The sequence below is a fragment of the Ursus americanus genome, chromosome 4 (genome assembly GCF_024610735.1).
Source record: "Ursus americanus isolate L20-20 chromosome 4, mUrsAme1.1.p, whole genome shotgun sequence".
Classification (NCBI taxonomy): Eukaryota; Metazoa; Chordata; class Mammalia; order Carnivora; family Ursidae; genus Ursus; species Ursus americanus.
The window spans coordinates 61,597,698-61,617,425 of NC_142130.1; positions in this window are offsets into that span (position 1 = coordinate 61,597,698).

Genomic DNA, 19,728 nt, shown 5'->3' on the forward strand with positions numbered 1-19,728 from the left:
CTTATGCCAATTGGATTAGCAATTAAAATACTTATATGTGTATCAGGTTGTGGAGAAATGAATATAACCATATAAATTTATAGTGACAATTGGTAAAATTCTTTTCAAAGGAACATTGGCAATCGGCAACGGGTCCCAATAACGTTCATATCATTTGACTAGTAATCCTACTGCTGGATATTTATCATGAAGAAATAATTTAAATGAAGTAAAATCGTATGCATATGAGACAATTCATTGAACTGTTTATAACAGTGAAAAACGTGACATAAACTCTCTTTGCTGTTCTATGGGTAACAAGAAGTTAAAGGATATTTTTCTTGTTCCCTAGAATTTTAGACTAAAGCTGAAGCCAGAAGACAACAAGAACCAATATATAAGTATATAAATTTAATGATAAGGTTCTGTAAGTTTCAGTAAGTTGCGAAAGCTAGTCAAATTCCTGCAGTGCATACAGAGAAGAGCCCAAAGATACCCCACGCTACAGACTGAATGTTTCTGTCTCCCCCAAATTTGTTATGTTGAAATCTGACCCCCAATATAATGGTATTAGGAGGTGGGGCCTTTGGGAAGTGATTAGGTCATGAACACTTACGAATGGGATTAGTGCCCTTAAAAAAGAGACCCCAGACCCTGGGAGGATTAGAAGAAGGGAGAAGACAGCCATCTATAAACCGGGAAACAAGCTCTCTGGACACCGAATCTGTGAACACTTTGATCTGAGACTTCCCAGCCTCCAGAACTGTGAGAAATAAATTTCTGTTGTTTGTAAGCCACTCAGTCTATGGTACTTTGTTGTACCATTTTGAACTAAGACGCCCCATTATACCCTTCCCTCACATGTGCAACTGAGATGAAACAAGTAAGGTTCCTAGTGAGCAAAACTGAAGGCGGTACAGACAGAGCCCTGAGAGTAAATGCCTCCTTAAATATTTTGCTCTAGATTTGTTTACTAGTTGCATATTGGTTTAGCCTATAGACTCAATGGTATGTCTGTGGGATACACAAACAGGGGAAACCATAACGAGAGAGAGGAAGGGATAGGAGGGGAGGGAAGAGGGGGCTGAAGGAGGCGTGGCATGGAGGAGGCTGAAGGCCCACTCTTTGGCGGGGTAGGGTTGCAGGTCTCCTGTGGATCAAGTGGAGGTCTGGGATGACATTTAGGACTATGCTGTCATCTTCCGCATTCCTCCTGCTCCACAGATCCTTTTACTTCTGGAGTTGCCTTACTCTGTGAGCAGACTTCATGGTGTGGTACTTGCAGGATGTCTCAAATACAGAATCATCCAGATTTTCCTTTGACAAACAGGAAATATGCAACCTCGCTATGCTAAACGGTGGGCTGGACTCTTCACTGTCACCCTGACATCAGTCCCATTGCCTTGTACATGGATTATTTTTAAAGTTCCTATCACAAACTCTCTGGACTCTGTGTCAGTTGGTATCAGTACTGTCAATACTTGGGAAAAAACCTGAAGGTGTGTGTCTTACATATGCATGTACCTAGTACAGCACTTGACAGTTTTTCTAATTCATTCAGAGGGTTGCTTTACATGTAAGCGAAGGTTTCTCTGTTGAGAGCTCTTCAAACATGAAGCGAATAAGTATGTGCAGAATTCCCAGAGTTACACAGCATTTGTATAATTCTTTTTTTTAAATTTTACTTATCTATTTGAGAGAGAGAGAGAGCACAAGCAGGGTGGGTGGAGTGGGGAGGGAGAAGCAGCTTTCCCGATGAGCAGGGAATCCGATGTGGGACTCGATCCCAGGACCTGAGCCAAAGGCAGATGCTTAACCCACTGAGCCACCCAGGTGCCCCACATTTGTATAATTCTTTAAAGCAACCAAAAATAAATCACAAGAACTCTTGTTTTCCTTCCTGATAATGGTGTCTCTTCAGGATCCTGTAAAAGCAGAGTGCCATTCTGAAGGTAATCAGACAGTTCCCACAGAACATGTACTTGTCAATTCCATGTCGGACAAAGAATATCCTTCTATTAGCTCTCTTGGCTTTGACAGCGCTATGCTTTATATAGCATGGCTCCATCAGTGACATGAGCAGTAGTACCGACACGGCACCTGCTAAAGCAATGAATGGTGACAAATTTGACATGTATTTTGAAACACCTTAGTAATCTTACCCTTTGTCTTCTTTAACTTTTTAGATTAAAACTTCCTTTATGTCACTTGGAATGAAGCATCTGAAAGATCGCCAGAAGCAGAGGTCGAGTCACATTCCAGCTGTGCAGCTCATTTGTAAAATTTAACAGTTTGTAGGATGCCAAAAGCATTGCTTAGTTCACACAGAACAGAACGATAATAAAAAGCTGGAGCTCTCAGCAGTTCGACAAGTGTAGCGCTTCCAACTAGCGTAGTTTCAAGGACTTGGAAAGGATGTTTTGCTAGCTAGAATGCACACTATTCTATGTAGAAATTTTGTAATGGGGGCGGATGATAAGGACCACTGCCTGACTCCTCTTATTGGGCATCAGTTTTTTTATTACTTCCAATCCTATTTATAACCATTCAGAAAGTCACTATCACTATCAAAGATGCTTTTTTATTGACAATTTGATTAGAACTAAAAAATGAATTCAGAGTTGCAGGATACAAAATCAGTATATAAAAATTACATGTGTTTCTATAAACCAACAATGTGCTATCTGAAAAGGAAATTACAAAAACAATCCCATTGACAACAGAATCAAAAAGAACAAAATATTAAGAAATCAGCTTAACTAGGGGTGCCTCGGTGTCTTAGTTAAGTGGCTGGCTCTTGATTTCGGCTCAGGCCATGATCTCAGGGTCATGGGACTGAGCCCCACATCAGGCTCAGTGGGGAGCTCAGTGGGGAGTCTGCTTGAGGATTCTCTGTCCCTCTGTCCCTCCCTCCACTCAGGCTCTCTTTCTCTTTCTCTCCCTCAAATAAATGGATAAATCTTTAAAAAGAAAGAAAGAAAGAAGGAAAGAAAGAAAGAAAGAAAGAAAGAAAGAAAGAAAGAAAGAAAGAAAGAAAAAGAAAACTTAACCAAGGAGGTAGAGGACACATACACTGAAAGCTATAAAATACTGATTAAAGAAAAAGCAGACACAAATAACTGCAAAGACATTCTGTGTTCATGCACTGGAAGAGTTAATATTATTAAAATGTCCATACCACCCAAAGCAATCTACAGATTCAGTGCAATCCTTATCAAAATCCCAATGTCATTTTTCAGAGAATAGGAAAAACAATCCTAAAAATTCATATGGAACCACAAAAGGTCCTACGTAGCCAAAGCAATTTATATATTATATATAATATATATATAATCATGTTCTTTATTCACTCCTCTGTTGATGGACATTGGGTTGTTTCTTGATCTTGGTTTTGTGAATAATACTTTAATTCCTTTATTTTCTTTAATTCCTTTGGATGTATAAATGTGTATATGTATACATATATACACATTTATATATTATATATAATATATATATACAGTTATACATACACACACAATGGATATTATTCAGCCTTAAAAAGAAGGAAATCCTGCCATTCACAACAACATGAATAGACATGTAGGACATTATCTTAATGGAAAAAAGCCAGTCACTAAAGGACAACTATTACATGATCCTTTTTATATGGAGAATCTAAAACAATCAAACTCATAAAAGCAGAGAGCAGAATGGTGATTGCCAGGGCCTAGGGGGGAGGAGTAAATGGGGAGGCATTAGTTAAAAGGTACCAAGTTTCAGTTATGGGAGATGAATACGTCCTAGAGATGTACTGAACAGCATAGCACCTATATTAATAATACTGTACTGTATACTTTAAAATTTGCTAAGAAGGTAGATCTTATGTTATGTGTCCTTATTACCAAAAAATACTAAAGAGGGCAAGATAAAACTTTTGGAATTGATGGATATGTTTATGACAGATTGTAGTGATGGTTTCACAGATGTGTACTTAACTTCAAACACATCAAGTTGTATACATACTTTAAGTATTTACTGCTTTTTATATGCCAATTACACCCCCAATAAGTGGTTTTTTTTTTTTTAAAGATTTTTTTTATTAATTTGACAGAGACAGAGACAGCCAGTGAGAGAGGGAACACAAGCAGGGGGAGTGGGAGAGGAAGAAGCAGGCTCATAGCGGAAGAGCCTGATGTGGGGCTCGATCCCATAACGACAGGATCACACCCTGAGCCGAAGGCAGACGCTTAACCGCTGTGCCACCCAGGCACCCCCAATAAGTGGTTTTTTTAAAAAACAGAAGTAACTTCTGTAAATTATAGCAAATACTGCCAAGCGATAGGACAGGATGAAAGTTGAAGATTGTTTTCTGAATTTATCAGTTTGGAGGTCACTGGGGATTTCAGTAAGAACAATTACAAGAGAATATCTCCCTAGCCATTCAACTAAGTCCTTCCTCTTAACTCGAATCATATATTTGTACATGTTCTTTGCTTAATCACATTCTCTTATCATGTTTTAAATTTCCTTAAGGCGTGGTTCTCTGCAAATGAAACTGAAAAATTAATCCAAACTGATCACTGAAGGAGAGTAGATGGGCTAACTTATCCCTCAATGAAAATTTGGATAATAATCCTGAGATAATTACCTAGATAATTTTGGTTTTATATTCCAGAAAGGGCAAAAGCACCTTCAATGATATGTTGTTAAGGGGGAGGAAGTGAAATGCTAGGGCGGTCACTCTTGCTTTCATAAGAAAATCTACTAAGACATCATCACCTGCTACATGAAGAATGACGCCTCCCTGCCTTAGTAATCAATAGCTTCTAATTTTACATTTGGTGTAGAGTAAATTAAGAATTTTAATTAGCACACATCAAATATCTAAGAATTTGCACCCCCATCATGTTACTTCCCTGGTCGAAACCTTTCAAATGTCTCTCTGTTGTTAAGTTGTGTAACCCTAGATCATCCACGTATAATAGACAGTAGGTTCCTGTTCCATAAAATGAGATTATGTTTTCTTTTTAGTATTGATTTGGGGTTTAAATAAAAACATATATAAAGCAGCTAATATAGTGTATGCATCTTCAAAGATGTTAATTATATACAAAATAGAAAATCTCACGTAGGCTTATTTGTTGATTGGGTACCAAGCTACTTTTGTAGTATATCTCCTGATCCTACCCTGGGTCTAGTTTGCATTTGAAATACATTAGGTTATTCACTTTTTCATTAAAAAAATCTCATATATTTCTGTGTTAATTCATTCTTTTTTTTTGATTCACTGAAAATGCCCCAAATCCAACAATTTCTATTCATCAAAATCCTGCAAATATCATTTTAAATGTCAGGCTTTTAAGTCTTTCCTGTTTATTATAGCCAGAAGTTATTTTCTTCCATGCATTCCCATGACATATATTTTCTACTTTTTGCAGAATTATATTTTTGTGGCAAATACCATACATAGGTTGATCCACTCAATATCCTTTCTACATTCTTTGTTTTCCCTTTCCTTCACTACAGAGGCTGCAAATTGATGAGCAATGACATCAAGTCATAAAGATTATCCCAGTGCCATTGCCCCCTAGCTTCTTCAAAGTTTTGTGCTTATTTTATTTTGACACTTCAAAGATAGAAAAAAACAAATGTAGGTGATTCTTCTTGAATTCTTCCTGTGGTGTCTGCATTTCTCAGGAATTCTCCCTCCAATATAAAAGCCAGTTTTTAAAAGACTTACTTATTTATTTGAAAGAAAGAGAACTCACATGGGCAGGGCAGGGAGAAGAGCAGAGGGATGGGAGAAAGCGTCTCAAGCAGACTCCTCACTGAGCTCAGAACCTGACATGGGGCTCAATCTCACAACCCTGAGATGATGACCTGAGCAGAAACCAAGAGTTGGACACTTAACAGACTACACCACCCAGGGACCCCTAAAAGCTATTTCTTAGGTTGCTACATAGGTGTGCCAACACTAGAGACATGACCATTTCTTTACTAATTATATTGCATCAATTCTGACCTCACTTTTCTACTTTCTAATGAGTAAGGACAAGAAGAAGGAAATGAATAGTACAGAAGATGGAGAAAAAGATTATTTATTATCTACTTATACATCAGCTACATTCTTATTTATTGTACCTTTCAGTCATCAAAAGATGTCTGTGAAATAGCTTTTGTTATTCAGAATTTTACAGATGAATATATCAAGGCTTAGCTAAATTGGATAATTTTGCTAAAATCACACACTAAGTGATGGTGCTAAGATTGAAGTCCATCAGCTTCTGATCCTAATGGTCTCAATCACTTTGAATTGTACCACACGGCCTTACTCATTACTTTAAATATGAAAGTACATACCACCAGGTAAAAAAAATCCTTTATTTTTACCAGTTAGATCTGATAAAGCCTAGTAATCGTTTAAAAAAAATGTGACAAAGATTATACTAGAGGTATGCTGTAGTTGGCTCCCACTGGCTAAAAGTCATTGGGCACATTTCTTCCCACTGAGCTGTGTTCAGTGACTTCACGTGAGCTGGTAGTTTGGAACTGATTATTTCAGGAGCATTTATATTGTTTGCACTACGAAGGTCGGCAAACTCTACAAATCTGGGCTCTTGCTCTCCCTCCCCCTGTTGGTTAATAAACATTTACCAGAACACCACTAGTCAAAACATTTTCATCCAAAATCTTTAAAAGCATTAAAAATTTTTTTTAACATTAATCTCTTTCCTTTACTATCATGTATCTTTCAGAGCTGAGTTTTCATCTGTTGACATTTGAAACATTATTGTCATGTCCTTTATGCTTCAAAGACCTCCCACTATTACAAAATAAAACCCATCAGTTTCCTTTCCCCCCTTACTTATTCATAGCCCTACTTTGCCCCTTTTTAAAATTGCAACTTAAATGTGTAGTTGTGCCAAGAGCTATTGAATCAAGTAGTTTGAGCACTTGTCTGTAGGAATGCTTCCGTCCACAACAGAATTCTACTGAATGTCCTGAAAAAAACCAAACCATTTGTTCCTTTCATTTACAATCTTGGAAATGATAACAAATTTTAAAAATGACCTATATCAATTTCTAATACAATACATATCAACTCTACTTGGCTATGATATCAAAAAGAATAAACAAATCAAGAAATTATCCATCATCATCAAAAGATAGTGACAAAAGAAAAAAGAAAAAAACACTGAAAAAATTTTGGTCTAGATATAATAGAATGTGATATTTAAAGTAGCTAATTAAAAATGTAAGGTAAGCTCATTTATTAAAAGGGAAAAATATCCAGATCAAGAGTATCCAGATTTGGTAAAAATAAAAGCTAGTAATATTTTGTTTGTAAGAAAAATTCAAATATGATTCGGGCCAACAAACTTGAGGCAAACCTAAAGAAAAGAAGGACAAGAAGGCTAATATGAAACGAGATGAAATCAATGAAAAAAAAAAGAGAAAGTAAATTTCATATAAAAAAACCAATAATCAAGCACCACAATATACAAAAAAAAGTAACTTGGATATGCACTGGGAAATAGACAAATGTAATTATAAAGGGAAACTATAATGGATCTCTCTATAAATAAGTAACAGATTAATCATATAAAGTAACAAGAGTATAGAAGTGATGAATATAATGCTAAATTTTAGTGCCATACACAACACATAATTCACTCTTTCAAACATGCAGTGATATTTTACACAAATTAAACATATATAAATCAAAAAGAAAACCTTACATACGCATCTCAAATAGAAATCATGCTGGCCACATTTTCTGGACACAATATATTAATAAAATAAACATCAACTGAAAATATTTAAACACAAAACCTAAAACTTTGTCACCCATAATGGCTTCTTCAAAATAACTTTTAAATTAAAGAAGAACATTAGAATTCAATGGTACACTATTTGGTTTGTACTATTGAGAATGATATTTAGTAATTCTAATGGAATACCTTTATAAATACAATTATCTACTATTGTCTTTGCTTAAAACATGAAACAGACAAAATTTTTGGATTCAGAATATATTATTGTCTATTTTAAATAACCAAGAGAATAAAAAAATCTATTTACATAACAAGAATTTAGCCAATTAAATAGATTAAAGATAAATGAATATAAGTAAGTGGCTTTTCTGTGAACTAGCCATAACCACAAAGAGATGTGATAAGAAATAATCATAAGTCATATTAATATTCCATAACATAAAATACCTAGGAACAACCGAAATAAGAAATGTGTAGAACCCATGAGAAGGCAATTATAAAACTTTATTCACAGCATGAAACAAATCCTAAATAAATTGAGAGATATCGTATTCCTCCGTGGGAAATCCCAGTCAGTCCTTTCACATTAAATGTACTCAAAATGCTTATGCCAATAAAAATCTTAACTTTTTTGATATCTCAGAAAATTGCCCATGCTCATTAAAGGGGAACAAACAGGAAAAATACACAAAATTCTGGAGAAGAATGATAGAAAACCCTTGCCAAAAAGTTGCTAAAATAATAGGGGCACCTGGGTGGCTCAAAATAATAGGGGCGCCTGGGTGGCTCAGTTGTTAAGCGTCTGCCTTCGGCTCAAGGTGTGATCCCAGGGTCCTGGGATCGAGCCCCACATCAGGCTCCTCTGCTGGGAGCCTGCTTCTTCCTCTCCCACTCCCCCTGCTTGTGTTCCCTCTCTCGCTGGCTGTCTCTCTCTCTCTGTCAAATAAATAAATAAAATCTTTAAAAAAAAAAAGTTGCTAAAATAATGCACAATTCACCATAACTAAAAGTAGTGCAGGTACTAGAACCATTGAGAGACAGCAATGAAACAGAACTGATCACTGCAAACAGAAGCATCTAGAAGATGATAGATTTAATATTTCATACCAGTGGAGATAGAATGACTTTTCAAAACATGGTATTACGACAATAGGGTAAATCTTTGGAAAAAAAGGACATACAGGATATATAAAAATGAATTAAAGGTTGAACAAAGAGCTAAATAGAAAATAAGATCCTACCTTTTGCATTGACATGGATGGAACTGGAGCGGATTACATTAAGTGAAGTAAGTCAAGCAAAGAAGGACAATTATCATGTGGTTTCACTCTTCTGTGGAATGTAAGGAAGGAATAATGCGGAGGGCCGCAAGGGAAGGGAGGAAAACTAAATGGGAAGAAATCAGAGAGGGAGATAAACCATGAGAGAGACTCTGGACTCCAGGGAAACAAACTGAGGGTTGCAGAAAGGGAAGTGGGTGGGGGGATGGGGTAACTGGGTGAAGGATATTAAAGAGTACATGTATTGTGATGAGCACTGGGTGTTATATACAAATAATGAATCATTGAACACTACATCCAAAACTAATGATGTACTATATGTTGGCTAACTGAACATAATAAAAAATAAAGAAAATAAGATCATAAATATTGGAGAATATCAACATATATCCAACTGACCTTGGGATGGAAAGTTGTAAACTTCCTTCTGGTTCCATGAAACTAAAACCAAACTAAAGTAAAAAATTGAAATGTCGAACGACATACAATTTAAACTTAAGTGCCATCAATAATTACCATGGAACAAGCTCAAAGGTATCAATCAACAAAGGGGAAAATTTGCAGCATATAACAAGGTTTTGGAAAAACATAAACACGTCCATTGTAAAAGCAAAAAAAGCACTGATAGATGATTCAAAAAGAAGAAATTCAAATGACCATAAAAATAAAAAAATTATATTCAACCTTATAAGTAATCAAAGGAAAAATACACCAATATTAACAGGAGTTGAGATAGATAATTTTGGTTATCAATTCAGCAAGAGTTTGTTAAAAACTAAGATAGAATACCCAATTCTTGTGAGAATGTTGTGATAGAATTATGGAGACTTTTACTTTTTTTCTTTAAATAGTTTTATATATTCATGTTTTCGATAATGAGGAAAATGTTATTAGAATCAAATCACAATTTTGTATATTAGAAGCATCTGTAAAGTAATATGAAAGAAAATACTTTTCAGTTTTAAGTGTAAATTTTGCAATTCATTTTTGTTTTAAACCTAACAATGAAAATGATAAAATATACTTTAAAAAAGAAACCAGAGGAGGATATAGTTTTTTCTCAAACACTTTAGGGCCAAAGGGCAATATATTCTATAGCTGGGAGATGAATGGGCCAAGATGAAATGTGGATCTGTGCCCCAGGTTCCCACCCCCCGCCACCACAAGGCCAGTCCCACCATTTAGGACAAACCATTTAAGTCTCTGGGCATCACATCCCTCTTCCGTAAAATGGGGATAATCATTCCTGCCGGATGTGAAGATAAAATATAATAATACATTGGAAAGCAAGTATAAAAACTATCAAATAGTTCATTCTCAAACCATTCTGATTGAACTTATGGAATTATGTATAATTCTAATTTTGTCAATTTGCTTCTACTCGATTAATTTGTGTCCAGGGCAGGAGCATTTCTTCTACTTTTCATTTTCATTTTGTGAGTCCAATACCACTTTTGCATGCTATAGACAATCATACATTTATTCATTCAGAAAACACTGCCCTACTGTTTCACTGTGAATTCCACATATTTGTATCTTACATTTAATGAGATGTTTTTCAAAAAAATCTAATGTTCTAACATGTGATACTGGTTTTAAGGTAACCTTCTTTAGCCACTGCAGAATTATGCTCTGTCTACAATTGTACAATGGTAGAAACACTTCTATACTTTTTAGAAAGTGCAACAATCTTGACATATTTTCCCCACTTAGGTCCTCAGGTAGAAATGATATTTAATGAAAGGTCACAAATGCTTTTAGTGACAGAGTATATGGAGAGGATTCGCATAGAAAGGACACTTGCATAGATTTTTACTATATCTTGGTAATCTTCTTTAGGACAAAAAAGAAGTTTGTCGGAACTTTAACCCATTCATTTGAAAGCCCTTTCCAGGATTATGCCTATGAAGGGAAGAATATGAGTTTCTCTCTTCTGATATGTTTTAGGACTAGTAATGGTGGCTAAGTGAACTTTATCAGGAAAGAGGGGAAAGAAAAATCCACAGCTGACTTTGAGAGAAAATGGTTCTTCGAGCACTTAAAATTCAAGCTATTTTTCTCAAAACAGAAAGGGTCAAAATCACAGAGTCTAGATTTAGTTATGCAATGTAAGAATAGAGAGCTCCATTGCTTTTACTTCAACTAGAATTATGAAGATTGAAGGGTCCTTGCCTTGTCAAGCACAGCTGCCAAGATGCCAAAGAACAGCTGCAAGATGCCTTGGATTATTACTGTTGTGTGGCAGTGGCTGCACTGGATAATACGCGGACAGAATGCTGAAAGGACCACTTTCCAGATCTGGAACTCATTATTTCAAACATTATTTAATAAGAAGTTACGAAAATTCGCAACTAACCTACTCATTATTACTTGTACCACCTAACTAAACCACCCGTGCTTGAAAGCACGAGCCAAATCAGTCTTTTCCTGAAATTGTTTTAGCTATTTATGCAGTAGGCAGGAATCTTGCTTGCTACGGCAATCAGAAAACAAAATCGTACTTTATAAACTTTTAAAAATATGACAAATACCTCAAAACGTGATGTGTTGCAAGATTAAAAAAACTAATTCTAAAATTACCGCTTTTGATGGCTAAGTATTTGCACATAACCTTGACCGCTTTAGTGTATATACTGGTTTCTGCTTATATAAAACCTCTCTCTCAAAGGTGATTTTATCCCATCAGTTCTCACCATGAGTGTGTAAATACAATGATATATACTAATTATAAGATGGAGAAATAACAAGAGAGGAAAGATGCAAGCTGAACTGGAGCCAAAGACCTCTTGAAGAGCTAAGAGGCAGGCATTTGCAAAAGATGAGTGACTATTAATAATTTCCGATTTAATTGAGATAGTTTTGTTCAATGTTCATTGACATTATTTTGAAATAGATGAGAAATTGATATAATGTAACCACATACGGTCCACTTCATAAAAAAACAGCGATCGCAGCAATGTCAATTTATATTGTGTAAGAAAGTAAAGGTAGTTGAACACTAAAGTGGGTTATTGAGTGAAGTTATATAACATTCTTCCCTTGAGGTTTCATTATATAAGAAAACAGCCATCTGTCTTGGAAATTGTGGGTATAGAAGATTACATTAGGAAGCTTCTCTGAATTTTTTGGCCTTTTAATTTTGTGAAATAGTTCAAAAGAGTGAAAGGCCATAGAGAGAGACACCACTGAATAGAGAAAGAGACGTTTTTGAAATGATTTTTCAAAAATCACTCCCACCCAAGGGTATCTATGAAGTGTTCAAGGCCATGGTTTCTTTACAGGAGTTTTCACTGTGAGCAACAAGAGAGTCAGAGAAGTTTGCCTTTGATGCCCTTGATGCCAAACACTATGGTTCATTCGGTCAGGGGAAACAGAGATGAAAAAGCCTCAATTCTGGCATCCAAGGACTCACTGGTCTATTTGGAGAGAAGACATATGTAAATAAATAAGATACAAATAGCCTGGTGAGAACAGCACAGAAGTTTGCAAAAGGGTCATAACCAGGGATCATGAGTGAGTTGTTTTCCGGCTAAAGAAAGGGTCTGGAAAAGGAAAACAAATAAATCTGAATTTTGGCAAATGACTAAGAATTTTCAGGTAGAAGGAAGGACATCCAGAGCTAAGTGACAACAGAGAGGAAAACTGCATGTGTGAGATGAGTGTGAGAAGTTCCCTACTTGAAGCATGGCTGGCCCATGGGCAAGGTGGAGTGGTGGGAAGGAAGATGGAGCAGAAATCCAGATAAACAAAGGCTAGATGAGTGAGCTAAATAGTTTGACTCGCTCCCAGAAGGAAATGGGAAGCCACCAAAGGATTTTAAGCGTAGGACAGAACTAATCTCTAAAATTAATTTGGTGACAGTATGGGACAAATGACTCATGGGGGTAAGGCTTAGTCCAAGGAGATGAGGTTAAAGGCACTTAAAAAGGTCCAGGCCAGGCATATTGAGTTCAAGTAAGTTAGGGGATGATCAGGAAAGTAGATTCAAGAGACCCATCAGATTGATTGAGTTTGGCTGGGTATGCAGAAAAATTTTACAAAAGGAATCTGGGCGTTCCTCTGACGGGGTATGGAATATAAGAGACTTACACATTCAGGGGAGAAAAAAGATGAGTTTAATTGTGAGCCTGTTGACTGGACCTAGAGGTCATTCATCTGTCCATATGGTGATCTCCAGGTATGTTGCTTGATGCAGAAGAGAGGGAAATTTTCCCAAGTCCAAGTCCCACAGGGCTATACAACACGACTTCCCTTGCACTAGGTCATGGCATTAAATAACACTGTATCACAAAGTGAGGAATTCATTCCCTTTTCAGTGTTCTTTCCCTTTGGCTGAAGCCCTTGAGAGAGTTGCTGTTTGTTGGAGATTTGTTTTTAACTTCTGCTATCTCCCTTATAAACAGAGGGGAAGTTGGCCTTAAGCTCAAGGCTTTTAGCTGGCAATAAATACCTGATAGATATTTAATGAGATCACTACTTTTTTTGTTGTTGTATTACTTTTTTAATCATTGCCTATTATTTGTGAAGTAATATTGATTTTACACTAACTGCAGTGATAAGAAAATTATAATTTATTTATATTTTAAGATCTGATTCAAATTAAAGAGAAATTATGTAAAGAAGTAATGTAGTATGAAAGTATGGAAAACTTATGAAGGCAGTATGTGTTGGGACTTGGACACATAAGAGAACCATTAATAGGCAATGTTAGAAAGGAGGGGCGCCTGGGTGGCACAGCGGTTAAGCATCTGCCTTCGGCTCAGGGCGTGATCCCGGCGTTCCGGGATCGAGCCCCACATCGGGCTCCTCCGCTATGAGCCTGCTTCTTCCTCTCCCACTCCCCCTGCTTGTGTTCCCTCTCTCGCTGGCTGTCTCTATCTCTGTCGAATAAATAAATAAAATCTTAAAAAAAAAAAAAAAGAAAGGAGATTAGTCCTCACTTTCGAAATAACTGGGACCCATCATCTCATTTGAAGGTAACTGAAACCACAGTAGATAATGATATTATTTTATAAGAAGGTGTAGGAAGGATTCCTAATACTCATGGATGCACTTCAGTGAGTCTCCTCATTGAAAAAATTATCTGCAAATATTTCTATCTATGTGAATTATTTTTCTGGGAAGAAATACCATAGTTGTTTGTTTCTTTTTGTTTTTAGATTCTCAAAGGGATCTTTGACCAATGGAGAATAAGAAAAATGGCAGTGAATGGAGAAGAGAGCTAAGGATAGACAGGTGAAGAGGATCACCAAATGAATGGAGAAGTAAAATTCAAAGACAAGCTGGACCAAGAGAAACTGTCACTAACTTTCTTCAAGAGCAAGAAAGTTACCTTTGAGTCTAAAGGAAGAGAAGGCATGGATAGTTAATAGTTAACTTTGTCAATTACTCCTACATAGCTTAGCAAGCTAGGGTTTCCGTGATCAGTAGCCTCTGGTTTAAAAATATGATGACAGTGGCCATAGGAGCTTCATGGGGTGGTAGGGGTGGAAGTCAGGGTATGGTGGGAAAGGAGTTAATAGGAGGGGGGGAGATGATAGCAAGAAATAAAAATTAGTTTTCTTCTAAAAGCTGAGAAAAGGAGTGAATAAGACTAGATAGAGGGTTGTTCAGGATCACGACAGTCTTTTTTTCTATTTGCTTGTTTTAAGGATGAGAGTGATATGATCTTAATAAACTTAATCAATGGAGTCATTACATAAAGAAGAAGTTAAAGTTGCAGGTGATAAAAGAAATGATTAATGAGCAAGGTTCAGATTGGAATGGGGCAGTTGTAGGATCCAGAGCAGAGGGGGGTCAGCTTGACTACAGGATTGGAGCAGAGGAGAGTAGCTGAGCAGCCAATTATATAAAAGTTGGAGGAGGGGAGGGAGCTTCATTCCTGGGAATGTCTGAATTCCTAGTAAAGAAGAATCATCCTGAGAACAAAGGAGGCAGGGACAGAGACAGAGCTATGAGAAGGGTGGCAAGCTGTGCTGAGGCTGCTTTGGAGAACTAGAGAGAACGCCAACCATTGGTGAAAAATGCCAACCACTGGTAAGAAAAGCTTTGATGAGAGGTTGTGTCCAAATGACATTAGAACTAAGACTTTACGGTGGCATCAATTAGAAGAGCTTCAAGGAGTGCGGGCAGCAGTGCTTAGAGCTAAGAATTAGGAGGCTGACCAAAGAACTCATACAGGTCTGGGGCTTTGTAGGAAAACACACTGCCCCTATTCCTAGTGTTGCTGGTTCTCTCCCTCACTAGGTTCTGAAATGCTACCCCCACCAATTATTAAATGACTTTGCTCCCATAGTTGCCTTTCTTTTTCTAAAATCAACTCTTTCTTCTGCTGGTTCAGTTTCATTGATCTAATTCCATTAATGTTCCCATTTTAAAAACAAATCTCAATGGCCTGCTCTAGCTACTTTTTTATCCTCTTCCTGAAAGAGCTATTTTTTACAGAGTTTTCACTTCCTCACCTCCCATTCTTTCCTTTTTCCTCATTATCTTAAATTAAAATTTTTTCAGATTTGTGTATAAAATTTTATTTAGTATTTTGAATAACTGTGCACATAACTCAAAGAAATTAAAGTATATAGAAAACTTTATCTCCCTCTTATTATTGAACTCTATTGCTCAGTTTTCCTCTCTGTAGGCAAGCACTATTATCCATTTTTTTATATATGACTTCATACATAGGTTCATTTTTCTTTGTTCTTTAATAAATGATAATGTACCATGCACACTGCATTGCAATTTTTTCTCTTTAATATATTTTGAAAATCTTTTCACGATAGTACATAGAAAGTTGCCTTAATAATTTTAACAGCCCGATAGTATTCCATTGAATGAATGTACATAGTTTATTTGGCTTGTTTTCTATTCACAGGTACTTATTGCGTTCAATTGTTTACCTGTATAAAGAGCTGTGGGGAGTAACTTGGAACATAAATGATCTTTCCTAAGTGCAAATATATCTGTAAGATAAATTCCTTGGACTGGAATCACAAGGTCACCAGTTTTTGTTCAATCCTTATCGGTCAATCTTTTATCACCACCATTTCAACTGAAATAGCTCTTATCAAGGCCAAATAAAATTTCAAGGTAATTCTGTGTCTTCATATAATTTAACTCTTCTGTAGCATTGAACATAGCTGATCCTCACTTCTTCCTTCTTAAAAATACTTTCTACTTCTGGCTTCCATGATACTACACCCTTCTGGATTTCTTCCTATTTCACTAACTGCTCCTTCTGTTTCCTTTTTTGGCTCCTACTCTTTCCAGTGTCCATATTTTGGATTGTTCTAGAGCTCTTTTCTCAGTCTGATGCTTTAAATACATTTTCTCCTTAAATCATTTCATAAAGCCCCATTGTTCTAAGTATCATTTACACAATAGTGACTTAACACATTTTTACCTCCAACTCTATTCCCCTGAGCTCTGTCCCAACTACTCTTGTGATGCTTGCATCTGAAGATCTAATAGGCTGCTCAAAACTTAACTGCTTTTCCTTATTCTTCCCATATCAGTTGGTGACAAGCGCACACTTTCAGCTGCTCTGATTATATATCTAGGCATGAACCTTGATTCCTTTCCTCTGTCAGCAGCCACATCTCATACGTCATGAAGTCTTGTCACCTTTACCTCCAAATATATCCAGGATTTGATATATCCACTGCTATCACTCTGGTCAAATATGAGGCTTGGAAACTAGTAGCTTCCTAATAACCTCTTTTCTTTCCCTCTTATCTTTACAAAAAATTATTTCAACACAATAGCAAAAGGATCCTGGTAAAACTGTTCCCCACCAGAAATGCTTTAATGGCCTCCTATTGTACATAGAAGAAAACAGAAACTCCACACCATGGGTTAAAAGGCCACCTATTACTTCTGAGAGAAGAAAACACCACCAAGAAATTGGAGAAATTATTAGATCAATACAGTCCCCCTGCTTAATTTTTTATCTATTTATTTATTTTAAAGATTTTATTTATTTTTTTGACAGAGAGAGAGACAGCCAGCGAGAGAGGAAACACAAGCAGGGGGAGTGGGAGAGGAAGAAGCAGGCTCCCAGGGGAGGAGCCCGATGCGGGGCTCAATCCCAGAACGCCGCCCCGCCGGGATCACGCCCTGAGCCAAAGGCAGACGCTTAACGACTGAGCCACCCAGGCGCCCCAGTCCCCCTGCTTTAATACTTATGTGCACTCATTAATATAATTTTGCTTATTTATTTTCGGTCCTAGGCTCTGACATTTCTCTTTGCACCTTTTCAAGTGGAAGTAATCATTTCTCTTTTTTTTTAAGATTTATTTATTTCAGAGAGAGAGAGAGTGGGGGTGAGGTGAGGAGGGACAAAGGGAGAGGGGGAGAGAATCTCAAGCAGACTCCCTGCTGAGCATGGAGCCCCTCACAGGGCTAGATCTCACCCCCGAGATCATGACCCTGAGATCAAACCCATGCGGAAACCAAGACTCGGGCAGTTAACCGACTGCATTGCCCAGGCACCTCTCAAGTGGAAGTAATAATTTCCATTACAGATGCCAGTTCTGAGTTTCCCTACTGCACTTCAGGAGTTCCTCACTTTCAGAGCAGAAGTATTTCTTGCCTGTCTAATTTAAGGCTGAGGGAATGGAAAAGCAAGGTTTCTCACTGTGGGGTACAGGAACTATGGTTCTATATCAGATCACTACAGACGCTTCCCTAGGGGTCTCAGGACTCCATCACCTAAGGATTATTAGTGCTTTCAGTTAACAGCAATCAGGAAGCAACAAATGACATCTTGGCTACTCTGCCTCAAACAGTATCCCTCCCACTTCTTAAATTCATATTGAAAAAAAGAGAATCCTGCCATGGCCTTTTAAATATTACCACATCCATGTTGTTTTACACTAGCCATTTATTACTAATATACCAGAAAGTGCCCTTTAAAAATCTTTGAAGTGATTTCAGTAATAGTTAATCAAAAGGGACCATATGCTTAGTAGATAAGAAAATTCAAACTATCACTCCTCTCATTTCCAGTTAAGAATTATGTTGTAATTTTTCAAGTCTTCTAAAAGAGATACGCACCCAATTCTAGACTAAAAGCAAAAAAAAATAAAAATAAAAAAATAAAAAAAAATGCTAAGAAAGTTGTGGTATATTATTTTTATCAGCAGCTTTATGATAGCCTTTATAAGAACAATATGCTTAAGAATTTTATAAAACGAGTTAAGTAATACATTTATTGTTTAAAACTGAAAAAGCTGCCTTTACAAATGTGCTATTCCTCAATCCCAGGCATCTATAAAACTTGCCTGAGATAAAGTCAGGCATTATTCTTTAAACCTTCCTTCCAACAGAGCTCATTATATACTGCTGAAAGGGAACACACACTTGATATAACTACGCTCATTAGCTCTGTAATAAGCCTCAGTGGACCAGGCTTGACAAATGACTCATTCTGATCATAGGAGGTGTGGGAAAATATATTAAAATATCTTGGACAAAGTAAGTTTTTTCACATCTGGGAACTCCTAAGCTGATATCAGGCAAGTATAACATTTGTTCTAGAAACATCTGAGTTTAATGAACAATCTACCTAAAGCATAGAAAAACACTTCTGATCGGAAATAGTGAATAACTAGTTATCAAGAGCAACGGTGACACACAGATTTGAATGGGGTGGAGCAAGAACGACCCTTGCCTTGGAGGAGACATACAGTGATGATGCTCAAACCTGCCTATGAGTTTGGAGAGGGCGAGAGGGAAAGAGGAGGAACAGCAATTGTAAGCCCAGAGGGATGGAGAGGCTTCCTCAGATTAGCTCTGTGTCTTGACACTCTCACTCCACAGTGAAAACCAGCTCAGAGTCCAGTCCTCCTTCATCAGCAAATACATGGACAAAAGGGGCAACTCAAACTTAAGGATTTAGATTTTTGATCACTAAATCAAATTTCAAAGATTTGTATATAAATGGAAACAGACTGAAACCCATCTTGAACTTGTTTCATTTTCCTGGCTTTTGGTATAGTACACCCACTAAAATTTAGTCAAACTGCAATGATTACATAGATATTCCAGAAAAAAATGGTATGAGTAGCTGGTGACTCTTCCTGCTTATGTCATCTTAAATGCTCATTGAACTAATCAGCTTAACTATATTACCATCGTCAAAGTGCCGGGGAAATACTTTACATGCAGAAAACGAAGTCTTCTCAGGTTTCTTCCAAAGTGCATGGAAGTGCATCCTTAGCTCTCCTCCAGTGCGCTATCGGGGGCCGCCTCTTTCGTGCAAGTGGATGTAACCCAAAAGCCCCATTCGGCATTTGAGGCACCCAAAATGCTCTTCTCCGTATATATTCTCTCCTCATCTCCCGCGTTTCATTTCCTAACTTTCCGCGCTCACAGACGCGGCTTTCCCAGCCCCTTTGGGGACCGGAACCCTGAATATCAACCCTCATTCAGACCCCCTTTCTCCTTTGCTCAACCGCCCCCCCAACAGGAACTCGCCTGCCTTTGCCGGGCAGGACCTGCAGCCGCCCAGGCACCTGGCGGCCGCGAGGTGGAAGCTCTCTCCTGCCCTTTACCTCAGTGGGTCGTACCCGCGGGAAGTCAAGTTAGAAAACTGCAACATTATTTTTTCCCAATCTACGCCTCCTCCCGGCTCCTCACATTTCTCTAACCATTCCCCCCAGAATCACCCCACCGGGGGATGGATGCGAAGACTCTACTGTCCTTCCAGTGCCGGA